The sequence below is a fragment of the Cupressus sempervirens genome, chromosome 4, assembly GCF_028749045.1.
Source record: "Cupressus sempervirens isolate cs-2001-9-10 chromosome 4, ASM2874904v1, whole genome shotgun sequence".
Lineage (NCBI taxonomy): Eukaryota > Viridiplantae > Streptophyta > Pinopsida > Cupressales > Cupressaceae > Cupressus > Cupressus sempervirens.
Genome location: NC_143121.1, coordinates 859,956,242 through 859,983,776, shown reverse-complemented (window position 1 = coordinate 859,983,776; position 27,535 = coordinate 859,956,242). Strand labels below are relative to the sequence as shown.

Genomic DNA, 27,535 nt, shown 5'->3' with positions numbered 1-27,535 from the left:
GCATTGGTGTCATGCCTTGTGCATCTCCCTTGGATCTTTCAGAGTTGGCTCCCACCGATTACGGATCCATTACGAATCTAGACTGATCATCATATGGGTAAAGAGGACCGGATCTATCGCTTGTGCTCCTTGTCTAAGGCTAAGACTGAGACCCATTTTATCTTTCGTTGCCCGTCCTACTATGAGATCGGAGGGAGATTCTATTAGCTTTTCAGAGAGTAGTTCCCTCACGGCTTTCTTTATGTACACGGATCAAAGGTGTTTGGTGCTCTATCTCAGGGAGGTGATGGATTTTTAGGACCACACATTACAATGCTTGACCCCCCCAGAAGGCCTCAGATCAGCCCCTTATCACCACCTTCTTCTTCCCCTTGTCTCTAATGTGGGGGATGAAGGGGACCTCCAAAGCCTCCAATACCCCATGGTTGGCCACTCTAGATCAATGAGACCCCGCACCAGGTTTTATACTACTACTAGTCTTACTCTTCAACGACACCACTCCAATAACTCATAGCGACAAACCAGAGTTCCTTTCTGCCCAAATCCATCTCATTCGGTGTTGGATTTCTTTCAACGGATAAAGGATCCCTAGTTCTTGCCTCCTTGTTGGCTCCTTTGTTGCTTTGTTTCTTTTGTTTCTCGCTTGCTCTTTCCCAAACACTGTTTGGTGTCTTGTTGTCTACTGCTTCTTTGGTTGTATGCTCTCAATCCCTTAGACCCTTGGTGGTCTTTAGTTGGACATTAATAGATTTATCTTATCTTATCTAGTATGTATGATTACTTATTAATTTGATCTTCTTTTGGTGTAGGTCCACTCTTAAAATAGGAATGATATTAAAAATGAGCCTCAACAAACATCTATTTATACCCCTTGAACATGCCTTTCCACTTCAAAAGTTGCAACCCCTCAAAGCAGGTCAACCCATGCATATTAGCATTTTAATTTGTTTAAATTTTCCCTCTTAAATAATGGGCACCAAGATGTTGTAAGGTTACCCTAAAAAATGCTTTTATTTTGATTTCAATTGCCACCATAAAATGAGTGCACAGGCATGAGGTCAAATATTTTATTGCATTTTAAAACTTTAAAACAGGTTGCCTATATAAAGTCGAATCAATTATCTTTATCCTTATTTATATATTCTCATCATTTGTAACATCTTTTGTTGTATATAAGAAAGCTTTGCCATACTTGTGCAAGCATAACTCTGATTGTGTAGATTCTCGCATAGACTCCTGCTCTGCGCTCTGCATTCTGTCCATGGCTCCTCCCCGCATTGTTTCCTCGGTGGACGCTGCGGCTGTTATGCTCGCGTTTGCTCGACCTACTTCTTTTGCTGGTTGTTCGAGGTTTAGGCCTGCTTCTGTTGCTGGCGGCAAAGTTGCCTCTTTTGCGGATGTGGCAGCTTTCAAAGCTGATGTCCATGGATTGGGGATTCCATCCATGGATCGTCTGATTTTTTCCTCGGTTGTGAATCCCGTCTTGATTAGCAATTCTATCTTGTTGGTTTTGGAGGACATTATAGCCGAAGAAATTGCTCACACGATTGAGGACTTCTCTAGTACGGTCATTATTTTTAGATTTCATGGCTTCTAGCCTTCCCTACAGGCTCTTCATGCTCAAACTTCTCAGCACTGGGACTCGTTGATTTATGAATTTGTCTAGATTTACCCTATGGCTAGGGTTTTTTCATAGTAAAATTTGATGTTGCTGATGACAAGAGGGGACAAGAGGTCTATTTTGTGTAGTCACTCCAACGGAGAGGATCGTTACCCCTCTATTGGCCAAACCCTAGCACGAGAGTTTCGATCCTGCATCGAAATCTTTTTCTCATATGCTTCTTTGGGTTAGGCTCCCAAATCTTCCCCTTCACCTTTGGTTGGATTCGATCCTTGAAGCTACAGGAGATGCCATTGGTGACTTCCAAATGGTGGATTCTAAATCATTTGATATCTTGCATACTACTCATGCACGCATCCTTGTGGTGGTTGATGCGTCGAAGGGCCTACTTGAGAATATCAAACTTAAGATTGCTAACGGTTCTTGGATTCAGACTTTAGACTTAAGGAATTTCTTTCCGTTGTAGGGTCTGCTCCGAGACTCAACATATTGTTGCGCATTGTCCTACGAAAGTACAAAAATCAAAGAAAAGACCTTGGTGGTCTAGGGCTTTGGTTCAACATTACTTTGTCCTTCAAGACACTACTCTTAAGGGTTTTGTCTCAATACTAGAGACAATGAATTGACATGGGAATGAAGTCAACAAGTCCATATAAACTTTGTAGAAGAGTACATGGAAGCATCTAGCAAAACAATTAAGATAAGGGCATTGAAGCAGAAGTAAAAAGTATAAAACAAAAAAGGTCAAATTATAGGATGTCAGTCTAAGTCCATCAAAACTTTACAAATGCATAAAATTCATAGAAATAAATCAAGAAAATTCAACAAAAGGGAAACTAAATTTGGAGGTCTAGAAGATTTTACGAGTGTAATATGATTTCATAAAAAGTGAACTAGAAGGAATTCAAGAAATGAATGGAGAAATGAGGCCTAGAGATGGATATTGGAAATTGAATTATAGTAGAACTTTCCAAGTTAGCAAAGGAGAAATGGGGAAGGAAATAAGAGTTGTGAGGGTTGAGAGCAAGAAAATAAACAAAGGTCAAGAGAAGGGAATAAGAAGTGCACACAAATCACACAAGTACACAAAACACATGAAACTTGAAATCAGAATAGATGAAATAGGACAATATAGTAAAACATGGACAAAGATGCAACAGTTTCAATGTCCATCTAGATTCCAAGGAAACAAAGGGAGAAAAAGACCTAATAAACAAATAATGTCCTCTATGCAAATTGTTGAGTAGACAATCAAAAAGAAGTTTAAAAGTCTACTAATCTTCACTAAAACTTCTTTTTAAACAACAAATTCCTTCCCAAACTTGCAACATTTTTTGGATTTTCACAACTAATGACAATTGAAAGGAACATAAAGGTTAAACAGGAACAACATTTAAGCAATTTTGAACAAAGAAGATAAGTAATGGGCAAAATTAGGCAAATCTATATATTTAACAATTGAGTTCAATAGTCCCTAAACAAAGTGCAAGCCTTTCGTAGAGCACATATGTTCTACACAACCTCTAAGCTTGCCCAATACTCTTTTTTTTAGCTTCACAATTATCAGTCCAACAACTACAACATAATTGCATGTCTAAGATCTAGGATCCTACCCCTTCCTTTGTCCCATCAAGCAAAGTACCAAGTTGGAGGGAAAAAAGAACTACAAAAAGTAAACAACTAAATATCAAAGGGTTAAGTTCTCATGTCATTTATTATTATTAAAATAATAAAATTTTAAGTTCTGGTGTCATTTATTATTATTAAAATAATTAATTTTTAAAATATTAAAATAGTATAATTAGTTAGCTAGCTCATCATTTATGGAACTGGTTAGGGTACTTACTGGCTATAATGGGTTCCAAACAAGTTGTCGGATCCAAAACCTTAATTGAGCCAATACTAGTAAGCAAATTTCTAAATACTGTGTGAACATTATCAAATAATCTGCACCTTTTCCTTTCCAATATACATGCTCAGATTTAAAACGAGACAGAGAGAACCAGAAACACATAGCTAAGATCTCATGGGTTTTTCCTTTCAAATAGACATGCTCAGATTTAAAACGAGACAGAGAGAACCAGAAACACATAGCTAAGACCTCATGGGAAGAAAAGGAATCGTTTGACTGCTAGAACCAAGGGCAAATGCATCTTCTCCTGATCTGAAGCTTAATCCTTCAAAATACCAATGAACTACAGAAGTCTTTCTTACAGAAAACATTCGGGTAAGTAACACTGCCCAGCCAAACTCCAGGCATGAAAATAGAGAACTGGATTATTATTATATCAATCGATTCTGTATTCTCTTCATATAAACAGAAGGTGAGAACTATCACTGACAAGACGAACTCAAGTCATTAAAATAAGAAAAACTGCATCAGTACAACAAGAAAAGCTTTTTCACTCTCTTCAAATACCCTTTAGGTGAGCATACAGTAAAAATCCACCTGTGTATTTACTTATAATCCTTAAGACGCAAATAAATAAAAAAGGCAAAGAATTGGATGCCCCGACTTTAGCTTCAATTATGTGTCACACAAAGCTACGAACATCTATCACTGCACAGTAAAAAAACATATACAAATATAAGATGTCATGATAAAATTATGCTATAAAAAAATCTGTCAAAGGTCAAGAACAATTTGCTGGTATAAAAAGTGTACTTTAACCGTACGAAATATGTATAGAAATCAATAATACTATTTAAGATAAGGCAACAGTTTTTCTCAATTTGGTGCTTGCAGGATTCTCTGTTAACAAATATTTTTGACCGGTAAGTTGCAACAGTATATGAAGCAAGCTTGTAATAATAGAGGATAAAACAAAAGGAAAACATCATTTACTCGAGAATATTTTCATGTAAACTGTCCCTAGTGACTGCTCGGTGTATTATGTTCTTATAGGCCAATAATACTTCCTGTGTTAATTTGCAATGATCCCTTCCAACTCTAAAGCTAATAACAGAGTCGTCCATTTGCTACTAGATTCTGATAATAAATCCAAATGTATAATTAAGGAAGAATATACAGAATTCTGCACTGATAAGATGGTAGGTGAGGATAATTCTCAAAACATTTCATTTTCGATCAAGAAGTTTCACGAGAAGAGCTTCACACTCTCATTTAGTGGTTGGTGTAAAATTAGTGTTCTCTGTTATGTTTTGTATTTTCAGTGCCCAATATACTTTTATAGCCACATGAAAGTAGTTCACTAATATACTATCAAAGTATCCTCAAGGGAACCATAAGTGTGTATTGCATCAAATAGATGCCTGTGCCACACATGACAACATATGATGCTGGGCACATAAAAGTTTAAACAATGATAGAAAAGAACCAACAATGCATTAACAAGGTATGGGCCTATTGATACCACTTCCATACTCTCGTTGTTGATTGCTCCATACATTGGAACATTATTCAACAATGAAAATCTTGAACTTGCAATAATGAAGTTGTATCAAGATTTAAAATCCACATTTACGGAGATGATTTCACTATTCCACAAGGGTCCATGAGCCCAAGCTGTGAATCCTAGACACTAGGATGTTTTGGGTACAAAAGACAGACAGAGACATCCCCTTTTTATTGTATTTGTTGGCGATGCCCAGTCATCCCCCATCATCTACTACTCTTTAAATTGCAAATAATAATCACATTAAAGATATGATGGCTTGGATATCACCCATGTTGAGACTCAACCCGTCAATGTCAAAAGTAGTGTGTTTAACTCTATTTTGACCCAATAGTTTGACCTAAGAAATTTTGTGTACCTCCTGAGTTTTTAAATTAACCTATTTGTGATCTTCTGTCATTCCTCATGTGCCTATAATGTGTTGTAATTACCAAGATTCCTAGATGATGTCAAGTGTTTGTGCTAAAGGATAAAATGTCTTAATCCTAAGCAAAATGTCAAAGTTATCGAAGTTTCCTTGCCAGGCATTCTATCCACCCACCCTCGCTTCCCTATGTCCCTATCAACCTTCCTCTCCTGTTGTAGCACCCGCCTCAGTCTGATTCCCTTTACTCTTATCAGTCCGTCAAACTTCCCTTTCCCAAAATACTTGTCACAGGGGTACCGCCAACCATTAACATAGACAAGTTTGAAACTCTCGGCTTTCTCACTATCTGACTACACCTAACTCCATGATCACTTTAAAAAACACTTTCTGACTAGAGCTAACATCATTATTTTTTGTTTAGGGATTTCCCTCACAAAAAAACTACTAATTCTCCAAAAGCACATAGATTTTTGTTTGTTTGCAACGATGGAGAAGAAACAACATGAAAACCTAAAATCAATCCAATGAAGCTTTGTGGCTACCAATCAGATTTTGCATAAAATTCATTGTTTAAACTTTAATCATGGAAATGCAAACCTGAGAACAAAAAAAAAAATCAACCCATGTTGCATTTAATGTGGTCAATGGCTTTTGTGACCCCCTCTCTTCATGCCATCTATCCTCACATCTATAATGTATTGTCTGGATCTCCAATGCCATTACACACCAAAGCCAGAGAAGCCATTAATGCAGGAGGCATGTGCCCGTCTGGGCAGATTAGCATTGCTTCCCACACAAATTTAAGCATTTCCCAAAGGTTTATCATATAATTTTGAACATGAATGTCAAACAATTGACAGCTATGAATTTGGTGCAAAGGCTTTCTTCACATCCTTAATATTCTTATCATCTCAAGGCTCCTTGACTGCTGGATATAATGCAACAACAAATCTATAAAAATCAGTCAGTTCAATTGTTCATTCAAAGTGTTGGTCACAAAACCATAATTAAGTTTGTGAGTTGTTCTAGAGCATCAATGGGTGCAATTCTAAACAGTAAATGAACGGATGTATCTTAAAAGTGTAAAAAGGGCATGCAAACATACATCTTTATAGTGGTATTATCCATAATGGTTTGCAATTGATTTAGAGTATTCGATAGCTGCAGCTATATAGTTCTCTCGTCACATTTGCTTGTGAAAATGTAACTAGGGTCTGAAGTGTGTGTGACAGCACCTAATGCATTGCATGTTGATTAGTAATAACTATTCATTGGTTACATGTGGGTCATTGTTGCCATTACCCCTTTACTAGGTATATTAAAACCCTTTTATTAGTTACTGCCAAAGGCAAGATACTATTGCTTTCATTCAATTCAATTTTTTAATTCAATTGACCAATCAACTAATAGGATTCAAAATATTATAAGAAACTTCAAATGTTTACATCTTATTCTTATTTTACATTATTTTATAAATCACATTTTTCATGCACTCTATTGGACCATACTATTTTTGGTAGGGAGGAAATTCAATTTTCTTCAACAAAAATACAAATATTTTCTAACTCCTCTATCATGCATTAACGAATGCATTAATTACAACTTTATCTTTTCCACATTTGTGACAAGTTGATTAGATTTTCAAAAAAGAATATTTTTATCTTCCACCTCACACCACTTCTAACAAAAATGAATGTCTAATCAGTATTAATTATCACAATTAAGTTTTTCTTACCAAGTTCACATATAGAATTAAATGTTTTATATTTCTTATTTTAAATATATTTATCAATTTTACATTGATGTTTATTTTTGCCAATTGTAAAATGCTATTTCTTTAAGTTTACACTATGTTTTACTGACTACTGTTTTACAATCTTGCTCTAAAAAAAAATTTTAATACCATTTTACAAATTGTAAAACTAATACTACCTCTCAAACTTACTAGATATTTTGGTAGTTTGAATCAAGTAATCAACAATTTATTTTTTTTAATTAAATATTTCAACTTATAATTGAATTGGTAGAAATGAGTAGTTCATTCATATAATATAATTTCTATTGTTATTTATATATTTCTTAAAATAATATAATTATTAATATTTTTTAAATTCCCTTCAACTCTCTCTATCATTCTACCTTTAATTTCCTTATAATAACATATCACTCTCTTTCAGCTCTCTTTCTATCCTTCCTTTCTATCTATAAATCTTTATTTTCCTTCTTTTGCAATTATTGACAGGAATTTTGACACATTGTGTCTCTTGTTTAACTAGGAAATAAATCAATAATTGAATTATAAATTATAAGCTAAGGGTATGTATTATTTAATCAACTTTAAATAATCAAATAAAAATAAAATATTAAAATTGTATAATAGAATCAAATAAATAAATCTCATTTACACACTTTTGAAATAAATTAAAATATTGAATTTTAATTTAATAATTATTTAAGTAATAATTAGAGGGAGTTAAACTAAAATAATTGAATGGTTAAGTGGGTTACGGTTTTGAGTTAGCTAGATCAGTTAATCTCCTTTATCTTGTTAATTGGACTCAATTGAAGATATGTTTGAGGAAGATATCAGTTAAACTAATTCAATTTTATAAACTTGTAATTAACACTCAAGTTGCATGAAAATGCAATTTTATTAATTTATTTACATTTTTTCTCAGCCAGTTAAAGAAAGAAGGAGATGACTCCTCTCTCTAATTCTCAATACACTACTAAACTAACACCCCTACTTTATATGACACATAGAGATGTCTACTTTGTTTTAAATTTAGTTATTTTCCAATAATCACGTGAATGGTTGGGGGGGGATCCTCTAATTTCAGACCTTGAGGGATTTCATCCTCGAGTTTCTAAACAATGATCCATGCTCCACAAGGAGTAATAAGTCAAAATTAAATGTACTTAATGATCATCTTCTTCCCCTCACTTGATCTCTTATATATAGGATCTTCAACTAACAGTCACAACTCTCTCAATGCCCCAAGAAACAAACTTTAAAATATATTTTTGTAATAATCATTCCTTTGGCACCCGTAGTTCCCTTTATTCTTCTTCAGTGGCTTCTCCTTATCTGCAGACTGCCTTTGCAAATTACTTGATCTCTTATATATAGGATCTTCGACCAACATTAACAACTCTCCCAATGCCCTAAGCAACAAACTCTAAAATATAATTTCATAATATTAATTAAATCCTTCCTTTGGCACCCGTAAGTCCCTTTATTCTTCTTCGGCAGCTTTTCCTTATCTGCAGATGGCCTTTGCAAATTACTGTGTCTTTGATGATCTCTCAGGGTTTCCTAGGACAATGGACCATTATGCCTTTGGCAAGGAACCATTTTAATAGTGCATTTAAATGATTGTGACATGTAGAGATGTCCACATAAAATGAATTAACCCATCAACCCCAAGCTGATAGAAAATGTGATAATTCGGAGGCAATAAAAAGACCCTTGAGGCCCATTACCATGAACCTTATTATATTTATGTGTTCTTCAATGTCACCTTTAAAACTGTTAATCCATTTTCCTCATGGAGTTGAATAGGTTTCAGATCATGATCAAATAGAATCAAATCTCATTCCCTAAATGCTAAGTTCCCAACACCTTTTTAATTTAAGGAGTGAGCATCACCATCTGACCTTCCCAAATATTGTGAGGTCCATAGCAAAGTAAATGTCCCCAATTTTTGAGGTACTAGGTCTTAGGGAAATCCAATTTGCATTAAACCCCACCGATTTGTCAATGATATTCAATGCAACATCTGGAAATTGGTCTCCTGGTTCCTGTGAATCAGTGCCACATAAACCAGCAGAAACAGATCAAGGTTGTGTTTTTGCACCTTGGCCAAGTGCTTTGTCTTCATTTTTAAAACTCTCATTTAACCCATCATCTTAATATTAATTTCAGCTCTTGGTTTACCGTCTTTCTTGTAACCAACCATGATCGGGTGTTCATTATTGTTAGTGTGTATTTCTCTTGGTACATTAAACTTCTTTAATGTCATTTCTAGCCCTTGTCTAAACATCTAACTCAAACTCATCCCTGGCTTTCATTTCATTGACCTCTATGGATTCAATGTCAGGGAAAAGTCTTCTAGTTCTCAGAATCTCTGCCCTCAACTTACAATTTGATGGGAAAGTTATGTTTCTCTTCATAGTTTGAGCCTTGAACAGCTTCAGACATTTTAGGAATTGATAGGGAATCTGAATCATATTTTCTGATATATAGCACCAGCATATATTAGTTCGCAAACTAAACAAATAAACAAACTCATATCAATATGCTCAGCCATCAGGAATGCTCAGAAGCAAAGTTAATCTTGCATGCCAATTCCAGTCTGCAGATAACTCAGAAATGTTTAACATTCAGATTGGAACCATATTTGATTATCATAAACAATATCATGCAGAATCATGCTTCAGCCAGCTCCCTAATATGCAGGGATAGCAATATTACCAGGTTAACCTTGGAAGACAGCAACCAATACCATCTGCCATATCTCATAGTCACACCACCAATCCTAAGACCCAATGTAGAAGGCAACGCTAACTGCACTGTGTGTGTGTCTTATGTGACCTGCACTTGCAATATTTTGGACCTGAGCTGTATACTTATCATGGAGTGATATCTAGCCAAACCAATCAGTATCAAACTATAAAAAAACAATACAGAGCTGCAACTGCTCCCTTCCACCACTCTTGCACATGAATGACAAAAGACCAGCCTCAACAGAATACCAAACTAAACTAGTGTCAAGGGGTATCGTCTTACTCACTTGAGAAAACCGGAGCTTTCATTCCAGAATGCGCATTTCACTGTCAGCGAATTCAGAAAAAATACACAGCACGGAACTTCTTATTCATCTCATATTTACACTCATTCTTTACATTTTGGCTCAGAAGAAAAATTACCAAAAGAAACACCATAATCCACCCATCCCAGATGTTACTTGTTCTCCAGCAACTTCAAACTTGCATGTACAGTTTCCCACATTGTACCTTCAATATCCTCATCGGAGACTACATCTATATAATATTATAATGACTTTGTTCTGTTCCCAAACACCTATGACCTGGTTGTCATGATTCCCTGCATGAGAAACATTGGTTTTTCCTCCACAACTCGCTTTTAGACATCTCCACCAGATTCCACTTAAGAGGTATGATGTCCTCCAAAGGAATTTTTTGTAGTACAGGAAATGCTCGCTTGGAGCTCAAACTTTCCTTGGTCACTGAATCTTCAAACTTAAAGCCTTTTTGGTGACTTCTTGCAAACAACTTGGATTGAATGCTCTTACTGACGCTCTGAGGGTTTCACCTAGGCCTCGCACAAAGAAAACTACGAGCCTTTTCTCTAACACGTCAGAAATCATTACTATGAACCTCTGGAGTTCTGCTACATAGCCTTCCACCTCTCCTTCCTGCTTCAACTCTGCTAATTCCTTGAAACAAGTCTCACGATTCTTCCTATCAAATCTCTTATAAACCATTGGCTGAAATCTTCCAAGGTAATGACGGAACCATTAGCTGAAATATTCATGGCATATGAAATCCATGGAATCAAAAGTTCAAGACATATATCAAAATAAAAGCGAGAGCCTAGAAGGCTAAGGCTCCAAGTAGCCTATATCAAGGACCAATCAACCCCTCAACCTTCCTATGTGTACATCTAAGATAGAGATACTGCAACCATCTCTCACTATGTCCAAGGCTCAGCCTTAGTAGCATCCTCATCTTCATCATCCTCAAATCCCTCACTCTCAGCCTAAGGGTCCTCCAAAGGGTCTCCTTGTGCTTTAGCCTCCTCCTTGTCATCACTACTAGCTCTGCCTCTTGATCCACCTGATCAACCCATTCAAAGTCTCCATCACTAAAGATAGAATCATCAACCTTAATGTTCTACTCTACCTATGGATCCACCTCCTCTAAAATGATAAGAGATGTATCAATGCCCAAGATTTGGTTGTGACAAAGGGTAAGGTTGTTATGAACAAACACGAGGTCATTCGCCATTTTCACTCCCATCTTATTGCACTTTTTCGACTATATATGCTTGAACACACTCCAGTTATGCTCACATCCTAAAGCACTACACGGCTGGCTCAAGATACAAACTACAATCCTTTGTAGATTTGGCACCGAAGTACCAACATCTCCCATCATGCATCTGAAACAAGAAAATTTATAAATCAACATAAAATGGTATTAGAATTAGAATCACAGACTTTTACCCAGCATTGTAGTGCCCAATTTTCTTGCATAAGTTTTATGAGAATAAATATCCTTGTAAATTCCTACAGATTTCTCTCCCGAACTACATTTTTGCTCCAACACATCATAGAGTGCACTCGACACATCATCATCCTTGAAACCTGGATAAAATTGGAATGTCAAATTAAGGTAGTGGGCAGCTGCATGAATAGGCCTGCAAAGCAAATTGTGCCATTATTGATCAATGGCATACCATATGGGGCCATATTTAGCCTAATTCCTTACATTAAAAGATCTAATGGGCTCTTTCACCATGTCCATGCCCTCATAAATGTATCCCACTACAAGCTTCTCTCCATCAGCAATTCGTAGGAAAACAATAAGAGGCTCCATGAACAACAATCATTGTGAAAGTTGAAACATTAAGCTTTAAATTTTAAGTTTTACTTCTAAAATGAACAATGAATATCAGCACAATCTCCTTGGCTGGTTGCCAAAAGAGACTCTCATGAGAAGCCAACTCAAACGTCTCAATCCCTACATTGGTCTTCGCAGATGATGATTTGACCCACTCTTCACTTACAAACATGCATTTCACACCGGCCTTGGACTGAAGCAAGGATTGCAATGTGATTAAATTTGTTGCAAATCAGGTGACCCTTGGACAAACCTATTCTTTCTTATTTGTGAAATTCCTCATTGGGTTGACAACCAAGGTATAATTATATAAGATTTTACAAATACTCATTGCACTCTTTGCTCATGTTTTTATCCAAAGAAATTTGCCAAGATCCTCCAACATGAGATTAATGCAATGAGAAAAACGAAGGGTCCAAAACAAAGTAGGGTGCCTTTCCACAAGAAGTTTTACCCGCAACAACATAATTTGTTACACTATCTTTAACACATTCTCCTCACCCACCTCCTTCAACACTTCCTCCAATACCTCACAAAGATACTCAGCTTTTTTGTTTTTCTTGCATCTATTGATTTCAAAAACACTATAGAACCAGAGAAAAAATACAGCAATTTAGTACAATCGAAACTTAAAAACTTAATCACTAAATCAAAATTGATTCTTGAATATAGTGAATATAGTTTACGAAGTAGTAAGTACAAATTATACAATTACTTGATGAGACAAGGAAATTCAATAGTGTTCTACTTCTATCAATCCAACCATCACTCACGATGGTGCAACCCTTCCTCATCCATACCTCACGCTGCTCAATAATTGTGATTTTGACATCAGCCACCTTTTGGGTCAAAATTAGACCTTTTGGCTCGTCATTATTAGGGGCTTTGAACCCTAGACCATAAACAGTAACATCATCTATGGCAATTAGCCAATAAGGAGACCTAAAACAAATTAAATAAATGAAATAAGTATACTATTAAGTTTTACTTTCAACTTTAAAACGTAAGATAATCAATGTGACATACTCTTGAATCTGAAATGCAAGAAAATTAGGATAAAAAGCTCAAAAAGCTAAGTATCTTTTTAAATAAAATGGAGAGTTATTTTTAAAAAACAAAATCACCAAGTGTCATTTTTCCAATCTCATGCTTCTTATTCCAATTCATGCTCTCAAGTGATGGATGCACACTCACAGTCGAGCATGGAAAAAAAAAAGTCTAAAGTGGATTTCTTCTTACGAATTTGAGGCCCAATGCTCACACACTCGCAATACCGCTAATAGATAGAGGTAATGCAAAATGAAGATTTGAAGAGGCCTCTCGACCAAAGTTTGTCGTATCTTCCATATGTTTCTCTTTTAATTCTTTTTTCTCTCCAAATTTCTCTAAATGAACTTGCCTTTCACATATAACATTTAGGGTGCTACTTCACATGATTTAGCATCATGCTCTAATATATGTGCAAAGTGATATTTCAATCAATTAATACCTCCCCCACTATACTTACTAGAATGCCAACATATAACTCTCTTTTTTTATCCAAGGATGGCATGTTTACAAGCCTTATCACTTTAGACTCTAGCAAGGTCTGCATTTGGGTTATACTAAGGCTTAAATAAACTACTCCTAGCCTCAGACATTATGTTGCTGCTGCAATATATCATAAATTAAAAAATAAGCATCTACAAATGGTACACATTCTAAATAAATTAAAATAAACAAATCTAAAATAAAGAACATAAAATACTAGGGCGTCTTACTTTTCAAGTTTTTCATCAACATAAAATGGAAAAAAACTTTAAACAAATTTAAAGAAAATGGAAATATAAATGTAAAACATTTAGGAAACAACAACAAAAAATGGAACACATCTCTTCAAATTTTCTCCAAAAAATAAAGAAATGCACTTCAAATAAAATGAATGAATGAATGTTTTACTTTCACTTTAGATGACTGTCTATCATGGCCGAGTCCTTAGTTCAAGACTCAATGAGTCGGCCCCAACTTGGTCTTAACTCAGCTGAGTAAAGGTTCTAGGCCAGAAAAACCTGGGAGAGCTAACTTGGCTCTACATTGGCAAAGTCCTACTAGGACTCTGTAATGTTCCCATTTTAGCAGTTGACCAAGTGTGTGCGCGTTAGCCTTGTTCTACATAGTCCCGAGGGCTAACGAAGGGTTTAATGGGATCCTGGAGTGTTTTGGCCTAGTCATTTCCAGTTTGAGCCAAAACGAAGTTGATTTACTCAGTTTCAAGCATACTATTTTTAGTAAGTCGGCAGGACACAGTGCAGGTCAATTTTGGTGATTGGATTTGATACTCCTTGGTGAGAGCTTTCCGATGAGCTATCACTCGCATTATTCGAAGTCCGATTGCTAATACATTTTAATGCCTGAAGTTTTATTAAAGTAACGTCTAATTTAATTGTAAAATATTAAAGTGTTACTTTAATATTTATTTTATGGAGATGGGTACCCAAGGGAGACATAAGGGGTATTTTAATATATGTTTTATATATTACACATCTTTTATCCCACATTGCCCATATGAGTTGAACGAACCCTTGGAAATAGAATAAAAGGAAGCATTTGTGGCTTCATTAGACAAGTTGAATATGAGAAGAAATTGGTGTGTGAGTTGCAGCTCCGTTCTTGGCATTTGAGGACGTTTATCCTCTCTTGTAACATTCTAGACGTCATTCCCTTGGGGTTTGGCCTTTGGAATTCTTTGTTATCGGCTTCATTATCAGGCAGTTTAGTTGCATTTCCAGCTACAGGCAAATTTGGTATTTTGCTCATATCTTCTTCACTACTTGTCCGACGCTTATGCTGCTTTGAGGGAATGATATTACGAAGGTAGTGGACTGATTGAAGGACCAAATACTGTAGCAGCACTATTCATGCGGCACTATTCACACGGCACTGTAGCAGCAAGTTCAAAAGCATGGGCTGGAGTATTATGTCAATAATGCTGAAGTAATTAGTGAGTTGATAAATCTGCGATGTATTTGGTTTTATGAATTCTGAAAATAACATTTTATTGGCAGCAGTTCATTTCCACTTTGCATATTATTGTAGTTTCTTTCTTGTTTATGTTGTATGATACCAATTCCATGCACAAAACACAACAAACAAATAAATGTTTGATTTCTGGAGTTATAAGGGGTTTAAAACATTAAACGGAGAAATAAGAGGTTGAATGCAAACTGTTTGACATCATTCCTTTCAGCAATTTGGTTTAGTTTTTTGGGACATTCAGGGATGCCCATTACAGTGGTATCAGAGCTATAAGTCCTACCGTCCTGTGGAGGTCTTATAGGGAATTTGGAACTGCCGGATAGAGGGAAAAGTGTTTGACGAAATGTCAAAACACTAAAATCAGAAATAAATAAATAAAACACAGGCTAAGCATTTATGTTTGAGCATGCGACAGGGGTCTTATAATTTCTGTGATACCAGAGCAAGACAAAATAGGATTTCAGAGTTGCAAAGCAAACAGTCTAGTACATCCGTGCAGGTGGACATTGAATCCAGCCATACAGACACAGAGGAGCTATTCTTTGATCAGGACAACAATATGGGTGATCAAGATGACAGGAATAGAGGATTAGGCGGAGGCGGGAATGCCGGTCCAGATCAGGGGGAGGTAATGTTCAGACAGTTACTAGATATATTAGAGCAAGGGCAGTGTATGCAGCAGGAGCAGAATAGGCGAATGGACATGATGTTGCAGCTCATGGCTAGACAAATGGGTGTCAATATTAATCCAGGTGATGCCAACAACAGAAACAATAACAATGAGGGAAACAATAACAATGGGGGAAACAATAACCATGGAGGCCAAGGCAACAACAATGGTCCTGAGAATAACATTAATGGTAATAATGGACACGGCAACAATCAGAATGAGGCTGATAACTTTAGACACGTTGCACGCCCAACGCAAATTGCGAGCTCGAGACCTCTTCTACCGTAGATTACCGAGTTACAGGATCAGTTCAGGAGGGACTGGGAGGCTAGTGGCCCGGAGTTTCAGGCGGATATTTCCCTCAGAGATTATATGGACTTGAGGATGAGACACATGCCTAGAGCAGGAGGGAGGAATCAAAACTTTGAGCTGAGAAATAAAGTTGGAAAACTTTCTTTACCTTATTATGATGCTTCAAGGAAGATGACTGCACGAGCTTGGGTGCAGGAGGTAGATACATACTTGCAGCTAAATCCTATGTCTGAGGAGGAGGCTATCAAATATGCGGCTATGCACTTGGATGGCGTTGCACATGAATGGTGGCATCATGGCATGGTGACTTTGGGGCATAATTAGATTACATCCTATGAGGAATTCACTGAAACATTGATTGAGAGATTTGAGACTAGGGATCCCGAGTTACATTTCAAGGAGCTAGCACAGTTAAAACAGTCAGGTTCTGTGGATGCTTACATTGCCGAGTTTCAACGCTTGTCTGTACTTGTTACTGATATCTCTCCTAGGAGATTGGTGGTGTTATTTTGTGATGGTCTTGCTGATCCATTACGAGGTTGGGTGAAGGGACATGATCCACTCACCTTAGCTGAAGCAACTAAAAAGGCATGAGATTTAGCCCCTTCGATATACAAAGGAAAAAACCATTCAACAGATTCTTCCTACCGCAAGGACAAAGACAAAAAATTGTTTCAGAAAGAGTATAGCAAACCCAAAGAAGGATCAAAAGGACTAGACAATGAAACCTTGAATGAACTTCGAAAGAAGCTGTGCTTCCATTGTAGAGAGCCTTGGGACTTATCTCATAAATGTTCTCTCAAGGCTAAGGCAAATCAAATGGAGTATTTTTCAGCAGAAGAGTCAGAGTCAGAGGGGGAGGATCAGCACTCCGATTCAAATGAGGGTAACACTATAGAGGAGAGCAGCATTCCTAAGGATGATAGATCGTTGGCACGCTTGACAAGGGCCCAAAAGGCAATCACATTTAAGGTCAGGGGTACTATCCAGGGGCAGAAAGTGATATCTCTTATTGACATTGGGGCTACACATAACTTCATAGATGCACAGTTGGTAGCCAGGAGAGGGTTACAGACAGAGGAGCATGATGGGTTTAGAGTCATGGTGGCTAACAGTGATAAATTATTATGCACTCGGAAGATATCTAATCTTCGCATTAGGTTTGGAGATGGCTACGAGTTGGAGGATGAGTTCTATGTTGTGGACATGGGAGATTATGATGTCATCCTCGGCATGACATGGATGGCTTCACTAGTTGAGTTCACACTCAACCTAGCGAAATTGGAGATGAGATTCCAGCATGAGGGCGGAACTGTGGTACTTAAAGGACTTTCAAATGGAGGTTGCAGAGTAGTGTCCTTGAGGAGAATGCAGAGACTTTTTCGTCATGATGACATAGAGTGGGCGGCAGAGTGCTACATTATGCCAACTTCACCAGAGCCACAAGAAAAGAGTCATCCACCAGATATCCAGAAGATACTTGATAGACACGCTAAAGTATTTAGCGATATTCCTCATGGGGTTCCTCCTGACAGAGGGATGGAACATGTTATTGAGCTCGAGGAGGGAGCCAAACCAGTTATGATTACTCCCTATCGTCATCCTAAGAAACACAAGGATGAGATAGAGAAGGCGATTAAGGATTTGTTGGAGATGGGGCATATCAGGCCTAGTAAGAGCCCCTTTGCTTCAGCAATAGTATTGGTAAAGAAGGATGGGACGATGTGCATGTGCATCGATTACAGGGCACTGAATAAGAAAACAATTAAAAACAGGTATCCCATTCCTAGGATTGATGAGCTGATTGATGAGTTGCATGGGGCATGCTTCTTCACCAAAATTGATTTGCAATCCGGATACCATCAAATCAGGATGAGAGCAAAGGACATTGAGAAAACAGCCTTTCGATGTCACTATGGCCACTTTGAGTTCATGGTTATGCCATTTGGTCTAACCAATGCACCCGCTACATTTCAGAGTTGTATGAACCAAGTATTCAGGTAGCAGCTGAGGAGATTTGTCTTGATCTTCTTTGATGACATCTTGGTCTTCAGTAAGACCTGGGAGGAGCACTTACATCATCTGGAGGAGGTGTTATCTATTCTGGAGAGAGAGTCATTGTATGCCAAGGAATCTAAATGTGAGTTTGGCATGACTGAGCTCCTTTACCTTGGGCATATCATTAGTGCAGATGGCATTCGAGTTGATCCCGAAAAGATTAGAGCTATTGTAGAGTGGCCTACTCCCACAAACCTTATACAGCTTAAGGGATTCTTTGGTTTATGTGATTTTTATAGGAGGTTTGTTAAGGGATTCTCACAGATTGCTACACCCTTGACAGATCTTACCAGGAAAGGAGCCTTCGTGTGGACAGGGGCAGCACAAAGGTGTTTTGAGCATTTCAAGCAGGTAATGTCTTCATGTCCAGTTCTAGCTCTACTGGATTTCACGAAGCCTTTTGAGCTTCATTGTGATGCATCAGGTGATGGGATTGGAGTAGTATTGATGCAGGAGAAGCATCCCATTGCATTCGAGAGTAGGAAGCTCCGAGGAGTTGAGAAGAGTTATTCTGTCTATGACCGGGAGATGTTGGCCATAATGTATGCATTGGCCAAATTTCGATCATATTTGGTAGGTGGACGTTTTGTGATCAAGACTGATCACAACAGTATTAAATACTTCATGAGCCAGCATGATCTCAATGACTGGCAACAAAAATGGGTGACTAAATTGCAGGCTTATGACTTTGACATAGAGTTTGTCAAAGGTAAGAAAAATGTGGTGGCTAATGCCTTATCTCGGAGACCTCACTTATGTGCTCTGGCAGAGATTTCATGAGATTGGAGAGATCGGATTATAGCAGAGTATGTCGAAGATGCTTGGGCTTCTGGATTGATTTCAGGTACCATACAGGATGATCGCTATGAGGTGATAGATGGATTGATCAGAGTTCAAGACAGGGTTTATTTGATTCCGTCATCACATTTGAGAGAGGCGACACTAAAGGCATTTCATGATGCACCCACAGCTGGACCTCCGGGGGTCTTCAAGACCTACAGGCAGATCCGAGAGCGATTTTCATGGAAAGGGCTCAAGGATGATGTTCAGAGGTATGTCAGGGAGTGTGTGGTTTGTCAACAGAATAAGGGAGAGCACACATTTCCTGCAGGTTTATTACAACCCTTGCCCATTCCTGATAGGAAATGGGAAAGTATTTCGATGGACTTCATCACTGGTTTACTACGAGTGCAGGGAAGGGATTGCATCTATGTGGTGGTGGACCGCTTGACAAAGTTTACTCACTTCTTTGCTATTCCGTCCACTTACACAGCAGCACAGGTGGCAGATCTTTTCTTTAGAGAGATATTCAGGTTACATGGGCTGCCCAGATTCATTGTCAGCGACCGGGATAGTAAGTTTATGAGTGCTTTTGGGCAAGAGTTGTTTAGGTTGTGTGGTACAGATCTTACACCTAGCACTAGTTATCAATGAAAATATTTAAGTTCGCATGAATGAGTTTAAAATATAAGAGATTAATTAAAAGATAAAAAAACATGTGAACTTGAATAAAGATAATTTAATAATGTGCACATGAGATTAAAGTTAATAAATTAATTTAAAGTGAAGTCAAGTGGATAGTTAAATAAAGTAATTTAATGATTCACTTAACGTGCATGAAAGGAATAATAAAAGAATATCTTAATTAAAAAAGAAAATTAATTGTGCATGAATGAATTAATTAAATTAAATAATTATTATTTTAGAGTTGTGGTGACAGAAACCCTAAGGGGTAATTAGATTCTATATTAGAGGGTTTTGGGGTCATTATTAGAGAGAGAGTTTTTCAGACACAGATTTTTCAAGGCACACACAGGTTGATGGAGAGCAACTCGAAGGTTTTGGAAAGAAGAGAATTTTACGTGGCTTGAAAGGTTTTGCTTGCGGTAGGAATTTGCATCTAGTTGTTAGAGGTTAGCATCGATACAGGTAGGGTCTTGTGTTTTGATCAGTAATTGAGTTATGCAACTTTCGTTCTTGTCTTCTTTGTGCTTGTGGATAGTAGAATCATAAATTCTCTGTGATAAAACTTTGAACATTTAATGTTGTAAATTTACTGGGTGTGTGTCTATATCTTTTGTGTACGTAGGGATTAGAAAAGCAATAAGAAAACTCTAGTTTCGTAGATTGAAGAAATTAGAATTTGATTTGAATAGGGTTTTAAAAATTAAAAAAAAATTAAATTAAACTAATAAAATTATCTCACTTACCTTTTGGCGGCTCTCCCCATGCAACTGGAGGGAACGCAGCGTACCTGCCTGTGATGATGGGGGCACTTTTTAAATGTACAGCCACACGACCTTTGATAAGGCAGCGATTTTAAATCGCTTTTCAAAGTTTGAATATTTCTTTTAAAAGTTTTACCCGTATTCAACTTTTATCATTATTAACTTTTAATAAAGTTTCTTTTGTTTAGAAAGGGAGAGTTAATGTTTAGGCATGTAGGCAGGGCACGTGAGCTTAGGAAAGTATTTATTTGCTTATGTACTTACTTAGTTATAAGTAAGTTATTCTTTTTATATATATAAATGGTATTCTAAAATATTAATATCTAATTTATAAATAAGTTTAGTTATTATATATATATATATATATATATATATATATATATATATATATATATATATATGTATGTATGTATAAAATTAATACTTTTTTTTAAATTGTTAGAAAGTAATGAATTTTTAATTTAGGATTCGATTAAAATATAATTTATTTATATTTAGTCAATTAGAAATTTAAGACATGAGTCTTAAGTTGATTTATATTTATTAAATTAATAATTATGATTAATAATAATTATTAGATATTTTATTTTTTTAAATCGAGTTATTTATATAATTGCACGTATGAATTTATAAACAAGAAGTTTCTTATGTAAAATATTATTGTTTTATCAATTTATGAAGAACCATGTTTGATGGCTTAGCTAAACCTTGAAATTAAATTGTCGAAAACATGTGGTTGGGCATTGTATTCTTTGTGTTTGTTTATTGCCTCGTGGTTTTGTTTTGTAAATGGTTCGAGTTGGTTAGATGGCTTAATAGAATGTACACCAGAGGCTTGTGGGATTTCTTTTATACCATTTACGTGGCTAGATGTCATGATGTGTTTTGTGATTCAAATTGAGATTATAATTATGAGATTTACCTTGTGGAGCTTTTATATGTACTCGGATGGAAGAACCATCTTATTTTCAGGTTGCCTGTTAAGGAATCGAGTTTGATCTTTATGGGTGTTGTGGTATGGGACACAACTGTGTTTTTATGTGCTTAGGAGAGGTTGTCTAGGTATGTGACTTGGGAGTGGCTTGCATAGGGGTCCGGGACCCAAAGTGGTCAGTAGCAGGGTAACCTAATGCAAGTTATGTAATAAGTGATAATCTAGTAATTAAAACTTTTGGGGGAAAAACACACTTAAAAAGATAAGTTAGAGATATTTGATCCACCCATGCCTTGAGTGCTTGTATAGACTAAGGATGGGAATGAGATGGGTGCCTCGTCTTTATGAGAGGGCTTCTAGCTTCCACATGTGTGATGTTGAGGGTCCGGGGTTCAGAGTAACCAGTCCAGGGTAACTCAACGCTTGAGGGTCCGGGGTCTATTAAGAGATCAGTCCAGGGTAACTCAAGCAGCCATGTGATGACACTCCCTAGTATGTAGCTGAGTCTCCTCTGTAGATTTGTGTATCTCTGGTGGTGTACTTATTGTTGGTGGTGTATCTATTATTAAGTAGTTTAATTTATAAAATGATTATTAAGAATTATAATTACATATAGAATTTAGATTATTAATGGAGCTGATTCGAAATTAATGTTATTGTTGAGATTATTATTGTTTTGGTAATATAGTTATTTCTCGTATGATTATTAATTAATTTAATTAAAATTGGTTTAAATTGAATTTAATTAATGATTAATGTTGTTTAAGAAATATAGAGTTACTTCATTATTGTTATCAATGAAGTTGATAATGTAGTATTATATCAATGATTATTATTTTAATAATTTAAATAAATGATTACTCCCTGCGTAATTATTTAAATATAGCAATTGGTTAATGGTAAGGATTAATTGCAAAGACTTATCACTTGGAAATGTATATTGAAACGTAAACTGAAACTTTACCTTTAACCCAGTTGTGTATTTTCAAATCAAACTAAACTATGAGTTGGACTGTTTTACTTGTACTTCCTATGCTTTGAGATGTTGGTGTTGATTAGTTGTCGACCAGTCTAGGGAGTACACCAGGGGTTGTAAGATTTATGTTATACCATTTATGTGACTGGATGTCGTGATGTGTCTTGTGATTCAGATTGAGATTATACTTATGAGATTTGTTTTGTGGAGCATTTATGAGTACTTGGATTTAGTTTGATCCATCTTATTATCAGGTTCCCTGTTAAGGAACCGAGTTGATCTTTATGAGTATTGTGATATGGGACAGAACAATGTTTTATGTGCCTAGGAGAGGTTGTCTAGGTACATGACTTTGGGACTGGCTTGCAGTAGGGGTCTGGGACCCAAAGTGGTCAATACCAGGGTAACCTATGCAAGTTATGTAATAAGTGATAATCTAGTAACTAAAATTTATGGGGGGAAACACACTAAAAAGATAAGTTAGAGATTTTGATCTACCCATGCCTTTAGTGCTTGTATAGACTAAGGATGGGAATGAGATGAGTGCCTCGTCTTCTTGAGAGGGCTTTCTAGTTTCCATATGTGTGATGTTGAGGGTCCGGGGTTCAGAGTAACCAGTCCAGGGTAACTCAACGCTTGAGGGTCCGAGGTCTCTTAAGAGATCAGTCCAGGGTAACTCAAGCAGCCATGTGATGACACTCCCTAGTGTGTAGCCTGAGTCTCCTCTGTAGATTTTGTGTATCTTTGATGGTGTACTTATTGTTGGTGGTGTATCTATTGTCGGATGTGTTTATTATGGTTATTTACTTTCGTTGATGATGATTGGTGATTCATGGATGATGTACTTTTGACATGTGCCTTTTGACTTGAGATGATTATCTTTCGTTGACTTTATCTTATGATCTTGGTATTTGGTTTATACTTGGTTCGTGTATGATGTTTGGTTATGTGGTGTCAGTACTGGATTGAGTGTTCTTTCCTTCTGGATTATTTTATCTTCTTGAGTAGTATGTGTTACCTTTGAAGTAGTTTTGGCTATTAGGGGTACTTGCCTAGGAATGTTTTATGTTTGTTTTACCGTATGTGGATCGTTCATTATCTTCCCTGCACGGTGGGAGTGGAAGCATAACTAGGTAACCACGCGGTCGGGAGGTAGTGCCTTCTTACCATTTGGGTCTCCCTTCACATTGCTAGCTGTTGGATGTTCGTTGCAGAAGATGTACCTTTATCATTCTTATTTCTTATCTCAAAGACTTCTTTTCAGATGATGTATATATGTTATCATGTATTCTAATGTATTGTATCTTTTCTCACATACCCTGCAACATGTGCAGTGGATGTTATTGATTGGATGTACTTTCATTGTATTGTTTATACTTATGCTTTGCTTATGCGATTATGTATCTATTATTTCTTTATGATCATGAGACATTGTACTTGGAACTCAAACTAATTAATTTAAAAACATTAAATGTGACTCAACGTAAAGGGACTCTTGAGAAATTGAAACTGTATCTATACTTGCATATGTGTATTTGATGTGTATGTTCATATTGCTTCCGCATTAATGTTATCTTGATGTTGTTTAAACTTCAAAAAAAAATAGTTCAATAAACATTGTAACATCTTAGGTTTAATTCTCTTGGGTTCCCGAGCAGGGCGTTACACCCAGATTCATTGTCAGCGACCGGGATAGTAAGTTTATGAGTTTTTTTGGCAAGAGTTGTTTAGGTTGTGTGGTACAGATCTTACACCTAGCACTAGTTATCATCCGCAAACAGATGGGCTAACAGAGATTGTGAATAAATGGGTGGAAGGATATTTGAGGAACTATGTAACTGCACAACAAAAGGCTTGGATCAGATGGTTGCATATGAGAGAGTATTGTTATAACACCACTTATCATATGTCCATCAAGATGACTCCTTTCATGGCACTCTATGGTTATGAAGCACCTAGCTTCATGGATTTAGTTTTGGGGGACAGCAGAGTGCCCAAAGCCAAAAACTTATTGCAAGATAGTCAGGACATCCTGAAAGTGCTCAAAGAGAATATACAACAGGCCCAGAATCAACAAAAATTGTATGCTGATCAGCACCGAATAGAGCGTAGCTTTGAGGTAGGGGATATGGTTTACTTGAGGCTACAACCATATAGATAGCCATCGCTCAAGAAGAGCGGAGCTGAAAAGTTGAAACCTAGATTTTATAGTCCCTACAAGGTGATTCGCAAAGTGGGCAAAGTCGCTTATGAGCTTGAGCTTCCAGAGGGCAATCGAGTGCACAATGTGTTTTATGTGTCTAGGCTTAAAAAAGCCATTGGTCAGAGAGTAGTGCCTTCTGCAAATTTACCCCCTTTGGATGAGGAGGGGAAGCTTGTGTTAGTACCCGAAGCTATTCTGGACACCAGAGAGAGGAAGCTTAGAAACAAGATAGTGAAGGAGTATTTGGTTAGATGGAAAGAACTGTCGGAGGAAGATTCTACATGGGAGAGTGAGCAAGTTATTCAGCAGGCTGGACTGAGATTGCTTGAGGACAAGCAATTTCAAGGGGGGCGGACTGTAATGTCCCCATTTTAGCAGTTGACCAAGTGTGTGTGCGTTAGCCTTGTTCTACATGGTCCCGAAGGCTAACGAAGGGTTTAATGGGATCCTGGAGTGTTTTGGCCTAGTCATTTCCAGTTTGGGCCAAAACGAAGTTGATTTACTCAGTTTCAAGCATATTTACTATTTTTAGTAGGTCGGCAGGACACAATGCAGGTCAATTTTGGTGATTGGATTTGATACTCCTCGGTGAGAGCTTTCCGATGAGCTATCACTCGCATTATTCGAAGTCCGATTGCTAATACATTATAATGCCTGAAGTTTTATTAAAGTAACGTCTAATTTAATTGTAATTTTATGGGATGTGTACCCAAGGGAGACATAAGGGGTATTTTAATATATGTTTTATATATTACACATCTTTTATCCCACATTGTCCATATGAGTTGAGTAGACCCTTGGAAATAGAATAAAAAGAAGCATTTGTGGCTTCATTAGACAGGTTGAATATGAGAAGAAATTGGTGTGTGAGTTGCAGCTCCGTTTTTGGCGTTTGAGGACGTTTATCCTCTCTTGTAACATTCTAGACATCATTCCCTTGGGGTTTGGCCTTTGGAATTCTTTGTTATCGGCTTCATTATCAGGCAGTTTAGTTGCATTTCCAGCTACAGGCAAATTTGGTATTTTGCTCATATCTTCTTCACTACTTGTCCGACGCTTATGCTGCTTTGAGGGAATGATATTACGAAGGTAGTGGACTGATTGAAGGACAAAGTACTGTAGCAGCACTGTTCATGCGGCACTATTCATGCGGCCCTGTAGCAGCAAGTTCGAAAGCATGGGCTAGAGTATTATGTCAATAATGTTGAAGTAATTAGTGAGTTGATAAATCTGCCATGTATTTGGTTTTATGAATTCTGAAAATAACATTTTATTGGCAGCAGTTCATTTCCGCTTTGCATATTATTGTAGTTTCTTTCTTGTTTATGTTGTATGATAACAATTTCATGCACAAAACACAACAAACAAATAAACGTTTGATTTTCGGAGTTATAAGGGGTTTAAAACATTAAACGGAGAAATAAGAGGTTGAATGCAAACTGTTTGACATAATTCCTTTCAGCAATTTGGTTTAGTTTTTTGGGACATTCAGGGGTGCCCATTACAGACTCAAAGAGTCCTATAACTATGGTTCTAACTGCAATTGCACCTTCTCCCTTTTGTTTTATTGAAAAGGGTTTGTACATGTGAGTGTAACAGTCCCCTTCTGAGATAATGTTTTGCATTTGTGCCTGCATTACTGAAAAATAACATTTCTCACTTCTGCATTGCTTGTCCTTGCCTTACCTATCACCGTTTTCATTTGGTTCTACTGCAAAAAACACTGTTCATGTCTATTTTCCAAACATTTGTCCCGTGCTAAAAGTGAATGGCTTCCACATAGACTTGCATATATTGGACTATGAAGACATGTGGCATAATAAAGTTGTTCAGGTAGACAGGCAAGAAGATCACGTAGACAAACAGGTAGCTCAACTAGCCAAGCAAGCAGCTGACAAGCAGCTCAAGCTTGTTAACAGCTCAACTCTAAAATTTATACGAGGACATCAATGACAATACACTCAAGAACGAGGACTCACCTCCTTTGGAAATTGTATGAAAATACAGCCAAGCACACAAGTGGTCAAGCAAAACAACTATCAATTCAAATGTTTAAAATCAAAATAGAAAGCGAGAACATAACCAAATAAGCACAAAAACCAATAAAAAATCCACAGAGCCTTCCCCAATCTAAACTGAGAATTGATGTGGGATGATGAGGGAGATTGTTGATGTTGGATGACGTTGGAGATTATTGATTGGAATTGTTACTATAAAAGGTGTTGACATGCATGTTTCGTCATTGATCTCGACATGTGTCCATAAGTTTCTGAGATGAGATAGACAGACTATGATTATCTCTGTTGATGTGAGCATAAGGCATGGTAGAAGACTTGGTTTAGTGCATGCTTTGAGATTTATGGTTCATTTGGTTCATGTTGTCTTGGTCGTTGGCATCTGGAATTTAGATAATTGATTTAGGGAGTCGACTGGATGGTGTAATGTGTATTAAGGATTGGCAAGCACTGATTATGAATTGTGGTAATTGTAATATACATGTAAGATGTACCATGTGTACCTTAGCATTGGTTAGAGTAATTATTTGTGCATTGGGGAAGTCCTAACAGGCTGACCTAATTGCTTGTTTGTAACTTGTATAAAGGAAAGTAATTCCTTTGTTGAATGGTAAGGAATGTGTGTGAATGTGAATGTGAGTCTTGATGTTGGATATCATAGCAGAGTCAAAGGTTGTTAGATGCTTTAATAGAGGTATGAGTGGAATCTGTGATCATTCCTTCAGTACTTCGTTGGAACTGTGAAGGTAATTGAGTTGTCATCAGTTAGTTCATCATAAGTGGATTTATCTCCTCTTTTCGACAATAGAGTCCTCTTAAAGGTGGATTTAACCTTCACCCTTCGAGCAGTGTGCTCAGGCAGTGAGCCATTTTGTTTCTATCAACTGCCTAACACAGTTGTGAACCTTATAACAGGGATTTTTGTCCTTTAGGACTGATGTACTAAATGCATTCTATTGACTCCTAACAGGGTCAGGCCTCCTACCAAGGACAGTTTCATATTAGTGCATGATCTTGTGGGTATCATCCCCACCAGGGTTTTTCCCTTAATAGGGTTTTCCTTGAGAACAAAAAT

General features: G+C 36.9%; 1 protein-coding gene across 1 annotated transcript in view; it reads right to left on the bottom strand.

Annotated features, from left to right (window-relative positions):
• Nucleotides 1-3,775: 3,775 nt before the first annotated feature.
• Nucleotides 3,776-27,535, bottom strand: part of LOC149564137 (reactive oxygen species modulator-like protein) — a 63,497-nt gene continuing 39,737 nt past the window's right edge. Inside the window, exon 4 of the mRNA XM_089827211.1 lies at nt 3,776-4,181. The gene's annotated coding sequence lies outside the window, so the exon portion shown is untranslated. The remainder of the gene's footprint in view (nt 4,182-27,535) is intronic.